The sequence below is a fragment of the Tachypleus tridentatus genome, chromosome 13, assembly GCF_004210375.1.
Source record: "Tachypleus tridentatus isolate NWPU-2018 chromosome 13, ASM421037v1, whole genome shotgun sequence".
Classification (NCBI taxonomy): Eukaryota; Metazoa; Arthropoda; class Merostomata; order Xiphosura; family Limulidae; genus Tachypleus; species Tachypleus tridentatus.
Window position 1 is genome coordinate 214874762 of NC_134837.1, and position 10122 is coordinate 214884883.

Sequence of the window (10122 nt, forward strand, 5' to 3'; positions counted from 1 at the left end):
CACTTTTACTGGTAAAGCAGAGAACAACGTTTACACATTCTTATATAATCGTCAGGTCAAAACGTTGTTCTCTGCTCTAGTAGTAAAAGTGCCAATAGCCATATCATATTAAATATGTTCGCCGTTTCAACCGTCTGGGCTTTACAATGTGACTGTCAATCTCACTATTTCTTGGTAAAACAGTAGCCCAAGAGTTGGCTGTGGGTGGTGATGACTAGCTGCCTTCCTTCTAGTCTTACACTAAAAAATTAGTAATAGCTAGTGTAGATAGCCCTCGTGTAGCTTTTTGCGACTTTCAAATTAAACCAAACCCATACAATCCGTCCTGATATACTTTGACACATACACTTTTAAATTGGGTTAGTACAAAGTATTATCTAATTGTCTAAGTGCACTTGTTATAAGAGATCTGACGTTGGAGAAACTGAAATTTAAGATCTGAGACAGAAGTTTACACATGAAGAAGCAACGTCTGATCCTGAAAAATGCTATTTTCTTTACCTTTCCTTGAAGTTTTTGCACGTGTAATTCATGTATTAGACATTATTGTTCAAGTTTACATTAACTTGTCGTGTAATTCATGTATTATACACTACTGTTGAAGTTTACAGTAAATATTTACATGTCCTGTAATACACATATTATACTTTATTGTCCAAGTTTATATTTACTTCTCGTGTTATTCGTGTATTAGACATTACTGTGATTTCCATTCAAGAATGAATACTCTACTTTAACTAAGTTTATTATGCATATACATATACATACATATATATAGATCAAAACCTTTACTGGAATTGGAGAAAACTAGTTGAAGTCTTGCCAGGGAATTCTCTTGTGTGAACAATATGAAAGTCGTTTTATTAACCAAAGAAAGGTTTGTTTCCATTATGTATCTAGACCAAAAAATTGATAATGAAACTTTGAAATTTCGGGTTTAAATGTCTCTGACACGAAATGTAGTTAAGGTTTCAATTTCCCATGAAGATACAAGTGGACTAACTGCGCTAGCCTTTCATAATTTAGAAACGTAAGAGTAAAATAAACACTATTTACCGTAAACTCTTGTACTCCTTTTATTCATAACGCCCCCAGGATTGAAAATGCGCGAAAGTTTGGTATAAAAGGGATTCAGGCCTGCGACCCACAGATTACGATTCGAGCGCCCTCACCACCAGGACATGAACAGTGGCGTATTTACGTAGAAAGGAGAGTGGACTCAGCGCCAGGGCGCATAATCTTAATGGGAGCTCAATGATAATTTTATTCTGTGTAAAATTACATGGTATTTACGACCCACAAAGATTATTAGCCCTTAGACCTACTCATCCTTAAATACTCCTCTGACCATAACGAAATTTGTCGAAGTTATTTTAAAAATGGAGTCAAAGCATAGCATAATATATAAAAAGCGTCATGTACTAGTCAGTTTTAAAAGTAATTTTAAGAGAAATTGCAAGATTTTTTTTTCTCTTATTCACTGTTTAGAATTTGTAAGTATCATTTGAAGTTGTATTAATTATTTGGATTTATATTGATGACTTCATATTAAACATATTTTATTTTCATCGTTTAGCTCATGTAATCAAATATTTCTCATTTGCAATATTTAATGAAATAACAACGTGTAAAATACATCCGATTTAATCATTTGTAGGACAGGGAAGAAATACCGACAGAAACAAAATACCTCAAAAAACAAAATAAAACTCAGTTTGGTCCCTATTTACAAATCCCAAACTTATGTATATGAAAAAGAAAAGAAGTAAATATTAGCTTGTTAAAAACTCTTCCAGTGAAGAATATATTTCATTCTTTTCAAGAATAAATTTACAAGTCATGTGCAGGGCGTGGCCAAGTAAAGGTACTAATTCTTTGATTGGTTGGTTGGTTGGTTTGGGATTTATGGCGCAAAGCAACTAGGCTATCTGCTCCAAATATCTGTAAAAAGTTAAAATTAAAGTAAAATTATAAACATTCATAAAAATAAATTAAGGTAAAACTTGTTTGTTTGTTTGTTTTGGAATTTCGCACAAAGCTACTCGAGGGCTATCTGTGTTAGCCGTCCCTAATTTAGCAGTGTAAGACTAGAGGGGAGGCAGCTAGTCATCACCATCCACCGCCAACTCTTGAGCTACTCTTTTACCAACGAAAAGTGGGATTGACCGTCACATTATAGCATCTCCACGGCTGGGAGGACGAGCATGTTTGGGGCGACTCGGGCGCAAACCCGCGACCCTCAGATTACGAAGCGCACGCCTTAACGCGCTAGGCCATGCCGGGCCTATAAGGTAAAACAAGACAAAGTTAATTTTTGAATTAGAAACACAAGTAGCATTAAATCCAATTTTTATATCTACTCTACAACGGAAAGAGAAATCTGCAGTAATACAAATTATAAATGACTTTCTGTAGCATAATTGTATTTATCATAACTCGCCAGAATGACTAACGGGTAGTTCAAACAGCAGCATTAGTCACCTGAAGTTGGCCTTTCCAGTACTGGTTTCGAGTTATTTGACGTTACAGCTACTTTCTGATTTCAATTCGAAATAGATGTACTTTGATTCTTAAAAGGGAATCACATTAAAAAAGAGCTAATGTATACTTTAAAAACTTAAATAGCAGTAAAAAGATTAATAACCTTGAAAAACTAAAAACATTTCTAAGGTGGTCAGTGTCACCATCGCCAATAACCCTGTCTAACGTTACAAATAAGCCTTGAAACAAAACATGTTTAAAATGGTGTCGTCGTTGAGAGTCATAACGACGGTAAGACAGTAAAATGTGGCTTATTGTGACATGAGTAGCACAGAGGCAACACATTGGTGTATCAGTCCCAGATAAAAGAAAGCGATGAGTTATAAAACTGTGACCAATGCGTAGTATAGTTAGAACAACTACCAATAAAGAGCTTTATTAGGAAAAGCTTGTTTTCAGGTTGCTCACTCCAAGTTGACTGCCAACTGGCACGGAGCAGAGCCTTGAATACAGATTTAGCTGTGGTGTCGGCGAGCCAGTTTCCTCGAATATCAACGTGGTCTGGTATTCTACTAGGACCAGAAATAGAACCAACACTGTTCAGCATTGAACATTCCTCACCGGTATCATAAATACAATCATTACTGCTTCTGCAGATAACATTTCCCACTGGCACCAGAAGTTTTGTCTACATTGTTTCACAATAATAATTCCACACTGGCACCATAAATTCATCTTCTAAAGTCTCTAGACAGAACATTTTTTACTGACATAACTGTGTGTAACACACTCTTTATCCGTAACAGAAAGATGAAATTCCTCAGTGAAATGCAAAAATAAAACTCTGCTGTACGTGTCTGAAAATTATAATTTTCTTACATCGGAAATATATTTCTGATAGCTACTTGCAACCACACAAGATTAGCTAGCTATACTTGTCCACTTTTGCCTTCTATGTGCAAACTGTTCTCATACTCATGTTACAAGTCTTCTGCTCATCCCTAATGGAATTGAAATCTTCCAATGTGTATTTCATGTAAATCTTCATGTGTCACTTCCTAACCAATAAGAGCACGTAACATATGTGGCTCTCGCAAACTTCCTCTACCAAACTATCACTTCGAACTTTTGCAAAAGATGTCAGCACTGGAGAAATGTGAAGGACAAAAAGTGGGAAGTGTGATAGAGATGTAGGTATCTATCAAAAATACATTTTCAATATAGAAAAGTTGTAAGTTCTGATGCAGTACTCACCTCCACTCACAAGAGTAGTTAGAATTTCACAATGTTCAAGAGGAGGGACTGCTGTGAGGAAACAACAGAAGTTGCTCCAAAAGTGTCCGAATGGTAGCTCTAGAAATGAGTGAATGAGATTCAAAGATCAGAAGAAGGAAACTGCACCACTTCTGAACCACGCAAACTCTTCTCCAAACTGTCAAATATATGAGATATAAAGGTGGTGCAATTTCCCTTTTCTGATCTTAGGACCATACTTGGTGAGTCAACTACACTCAAAACCTGCTCGCACAGTACAAACATCTGCGTTGAGGAACATACTGTCGTCACCTCAAAAACAAGAACCAAGGTATTGAAACCCACTCTGATTTTCAGGTATGTCACTAAAATTAGTTCAGAGATATTGATCTTACAACTTGATATCTGGTATCGAAAGGATGTCTGTTGTAAGCAATCGGCTTCCTAACCGTGAAACAGGCTGGAACCTTCCACATGGCAATAACATTCACATCAAAAGGAAAGATCAAGTATAACCATGGACAGAACCAGAAGAATTTCGTGAAGACACAGGATTTGAAGGGGTCGGGTGTAGGACATCAGCTGGTGTAAGCATTGAAACCAAGACTAAGCTGGTCCATAAGCAGAAATTAGGACGATCTAAGAAGGAGTGGAGTAGATGATAGAAATCACCCAGTGAATTAACTGGATGGGTGAGTACACTTAAAGATACTCGTCTGACCAATCCTGGCTACCAATAAAAACAAGGGTAATGTCAACTCTATGGGTTATATCTGATCAGGTCATGAAAGACAATCCACTACCAGACTGAAAGCATCCAGGACATGACACACAATAAGACAAATATGATATGTGCGGGCCAAGCACAAGAGATCCAATGTCAATAAATAAAGATCTCTTGCCAGATTCTCCCTTTGTAGTTTATATGTTCTACCACCATAAAATTGTCTGAATGTACCATCATCAGACTATATTGAGTAAAAACAAAGAAGTGATGCAACTAGAAAATTATGGCTAGAAGTTCGAGAACATTGACATACCAGACGACCACAAATCATTGGTCATTCCACCATATCTCATACCCCTAAAGGAAGCATTCATGAAAAGATGTAGATCTGGATGCCAGGGATGAATTAGCACGTCCTCTTAAGTATGAGCTTTCTAGGAAGAAGTAACTATAATGTTGTGACTATTTTAATGCCATTCTTATATACGGAAGGAAGACGTGAGTGTAAATGAGATGAGAATTCTAATGTCCGTTTGTTTAAAAGTGTTTAACTGAAGGAAAAGATGACAGTAATTTTGTTAGTATTTTAATATCCGTTTTTATACTGAAGGAAGAGGTGATTGTAAATGTGATGATTACTCAAATATTCGTTTTATATACTGAAGGAAGAAGTGACTGCAAATGTGAAGAGTGCTGTGATTAAACTCATTTTGGAATATATGTGGGGAAGAGTGATGTACTTTTGATATACTGCCCTCACAAAAGAAATGTGTAAAATGAAAAGTGCTATATATTCTTAACCATAGTTATTCTGTAAACGGCGATGAGACTGCTCTAAAATATTCTTGTTTATCTAATTTTGAGAATTGTCCTGGGTAGAAATGGAATGATACGATTTATTATGGAATTGAATCATTTATAAACTGTACCATACAAGATAGCTATTAACTATTAACTGTTTTTTCCAAAGGACATTTAAAGCCTACTCAGGCTGAGATATTATAAGGCAGTTGCTATAAGCCTAAAATAACCTTTTCATATTAATCAATCGTTTATAAATAATTCATTATATCGAATATAATAAAACAACTAAACATTTCGAAGCAAGGGCAACATTGCACCATGTTAATGTGGTATCGCCAAAATATCTATAATGTGAAAATTCTTAAATTTATTATTTTATAATATTTAAAGAGTGTGTTTCTTTTCTTATAGTAAAGCCACATCTAACTATCTACTGAGCCCACCTTGGTGAATGCAATACCTGATTTCAGTGTTTAAGTATGAAGACTTACCGCTGTACAAGCGAGGAATAAAATTTAAAGAAAGGCATCAGTTTTCAACAACATCAGATCTATTAAATATGTGATCAAAACAGACTTGAATAAGATTATTTTACTTTATTATGAAATATAGAAAATTAATATGAAGGATATCAAAGCTTTAAAGCTCTTGATTAAAAAATGGAATATTAAGTTTATGTTAATTGGTATTAATATATATAACAATATTTTAAGTCACAGATCAAGAATCAACGCAACGAATCATTGAAGGTTGAAGTGAAGTTGAACACACTGAAATAATTGATTAAAAGTTTCCAATATCTGAAGGCAAGAACTAAGTAATAAAAGAAAACAGAACAGTAACTAAACACCATATGGTATTCGAGTGTATTTTATGATATTATACGTTATTGAGGTATTCTACGAACATTTAAGTTTCAAAATCTCTTCTGTGACTTTTATATTATTTGTCCATATTTTACGATACCTCAGAAGTGAAGAAAGCTCGAGTTGAGTAAACCGCTTGATTGCCTTCTTCTGATGATCTAGAGCAAGAGTGGGCAACTTCATGGCCGCTGGCCACATGTGACCAGTGATGAATTGAAAATGTTGATGGACATTGTTATAAAAATTATGAATTATATTACAAGTGGAAGTTCTCTCGTCCATCAACAGTTCGTTGAGTTTTTGAAGAGAAGCAGTGACTGTATTTGATGATCTTACTCATTTTGTAAACTTAAGATGACTAACTAGAAGAAACGTTCTGGGACGATTTTCTTCCTTATTTCCTCAAATAAAAGAGTATCTTTTTGAGAAAGATAAGATTGAAAATTCCTTTGAAATTGAAACTTTGTCATGGCAGTGTGATTTACACTTTCTGTGCGACATGGTGACTCACTTGAATAATTTGAACACGAAGCTCTTCAAGGAAGAAGTAAAATAATAAGCGAGCAATCACAGTCTATTCATAAATTTCAAATAAAATTAAACCTCCTTGCGGAACAATTACAAAAGAATGATTTAATACCTTTTTCTGAAGCTAAAGATGATCTCTATGTAAACTGGATGAAAAATCTGTCTCAAAAATTTACTCTCAATTTAAAAATTTGAGAATAATATTTGAATTTTTGCACGATCCATTTCAATTTGACTTAAGAAATTTCAATAGGGATATTACATCTTTTTTGTCTTTGGATAAGAGTGGATTTGAAGACGAGATGCTTACCTTGCAAATTGTAAAACACATAAAAGGAAAACAAAAATGTTCTATCAGAGAAATGTGGCTCACTATTCTGATAAATGAGAGTCTTCCAAATTTAAAGATAGCAATTTAAAAGTTGTTTTGCATATTTTGATCCACATGGGAGCGTGAGTCAACATTTTCTACGCCAGGTTTTTTAAGTCTAGATACAGATCTCGGCTTACTGACATAAATTTAGGGAAAGAGCTAAGATGCTCATTGAACATAGATATTGAGCCAAATTTCACGAAACTTGTTGATTGAACCCCCATTAATTTCCAAATTGAAGGTAAGTTGAAATGTAATTATTTTGATTAAACTAACATCTTTTAATTATTATTTTTTAATAGTGCGGCCAACGTTGTTTTCTTTAGACACACCTGTGCCCAACCCTGATATACAAGAAGAGACCGAAGGATCGTCATAGTTTATTTAAGTGACGTCAGAGGGCGCGAAGCCATTTAGAGAAGAGGGTAACTGGATGGAAGAAATTAGAGAATTGTAATAAATGGAGTTCAGTCAAACTAGATCACTATCACACGTGGGGAACCTCAGGGTTCAGTCTGAGGAACTTTGCTTTCTTTAATTTACCTCAGTGGAACAGATGAAGAAATGGCCAATAAATAAAATTTGGTTATGACGTTTAGGTCTTGGATGTTGCTAAATGTAAAGAGGATAGTGCTACTTTAGGAAAGGATTTCCATGACTTGAGCTGACGAAATAAATGGCAGACGTGTTCTAATTATAAAATATGCTAGATAATGCACGTGGGGTATCATAATTTGAATTATAAGTGCAATTTGGATGGGAATAATTGTAACAATGTTATGAAATAAATATATTTTGGTGTAATGGTTGATCAGTATTTTGAGCTATCCAAGCAGTGTGCTGTTAGAAGTGGTAGACCAAATAGGAATTTAAGTTGTTTCTACAGAAATGATAAATCTAACGATTTTTAACGTCTTTGTATGATATGTAGACATATCACAATGACTTTAGAAGAGCAAATATCTTATATGACTTTATGTATCACTCAGGTGTATTATTATAGTATTAGAAATTTAAAATCCTTTATGATTTTAATATTGTTCTACTATTCTACGATACCTTTAGAAATGTAAAACATCTTCTATGAATTTATATATTACTTGTAAAAATACTCACCCTTTACAACTGAATTATCATTTCAGCATTAAATCACAAAGTAGGTTCTATTGAAGTATTTAATTGTAGACACAGTTATCAGCTATAAAATACTGCCCGGTTAAAACTGTTCTATTAGTGCTTGAAAGGTCATTCAATATACGTTTGTTTGTGTTTCTAAACCGTAGTGCCAAAATGTAATATATTGTGATTAGCGAAACATACAGAGCTTGAAAAACTTACTTATAAAGCATTGCGATATAGCCCTTTTCAAGACAATAGATGGATAAGATAAACTAGTGAAACTGTACAAAGTACGTGATGTAAAATATTTGTAAAATACTTTGAACAATGTGTTATGGTCACAGAATATAAAGACTTTTGTACCATATCTCTAAAAGAAACTTTCGTTTTCATTTTGTCATATACTTCATAATGCAAATACTGTAATTATGAAAAATTTGAACACCTTCTAATTAAACACATGACTGCAGCAGACACCAAGACAATAAGTAATGTACATCTTGTTAGTGTGAACTGCCAATATATGGCAAAAACTATAGCATTGAGGTATCACTTTAAAACATGTTACTAGTTGATTTACAGAATATACATCAAATTACCTTCTTAAACAAGGCTAAATCTCTATTCCATTCTAGAGAAAAATGTCTTGACATGTTGTTGGTCTGTTAAAATACATCAGAGATGTTAGATTTGGTGAAAACTTTGAAATACTCATTGTAATCTGACAATAAAATCAGACATTTCTGAATGATATGGTAAAATCCTATGAAAATCCACAAGAAGTTGACTATAAAACTATATATATCCTACTAGATCTGATAAAATATTTTATTTACCCACAATCTGACGACAATAAACTCAGATATATCCTGCTACATTTGACGAATCTTCTAAATATCCACATTCAACTCACAATTCAGATACAATATCTAAATCTGACAAAAAACGTTTAATAACCCACAGTCAGCTGACAATAAAATCGGATATAGTCTGCTGGGTCTACGAAAGTCGTTACGTACCCATAATCAGCTGACAAATAGAACCAGATATATCCTCAAAGATCTGGCTCAAACATTATGAAAATACATAAGATATAGTTAGCCTAATAACACAAATATATTCACAAAACACTGGAAGATATTATATAAATTACGGTTAAATGTAATCAAAGAATTAATAATTTTTAATTATCTGGAAAAATGACTGAAGTTTCTACTTAAAGTATTTTCCAATATGTAAGTTTAAGAATCAGAATAATTTGGCTGCAAGTTGTTAGCGTAAAATTATTGTAAGGAGTATTTTTCTTCACAAAATTAGAACGGGTAAAGATATTTAAAAACAATTTGTATGGAGAACAAAGAAATGTTTATCATACATATATCATGTAGATCTGTTATTCTGATAATATCATTTCAGTTTTCGTTACATAAATAACACATCATTTCTCTTGTTTACAACTTTCAGCCCGAGTAGGAAGTTGATTGACTGGTAGTATTTTCTGTGATGTCTTTGAGCTGTAAAGAATAAAATAAAAAATGGTCAAAAACCATTGTATTTTACCCTGATTTTTTCCATAAAATTGTAATGAAATTGTTTTTTTACAAACGTTTCAAATTTTATTCCAAATTTTATATTTATAAATTCAAGAAAGCAGGATAAACTTTATAAAAACGTATAACAAAAACCACAAAAACTTTTGAAATGTAGAAGTTTCTAAAACAAAATTGACCTGATAGCCAGTTTGGGTTAGGAGTAACTTAATTCAACATTATATTACATTCAATTTTAATACGTATTCTTAAAAGTGAACACTGCTGTTAATAAATAATATGCATAACTAATGCAAAATACATTTATGATGACGAGAAACTCACCTGAAAATGACCTAAAAAGGTTGAAACGTTCTTCTTTGCTTATCAATAAAAGTGTTAATTCCCATACCAACTGTTCTGAGATACAATGCAAAATAC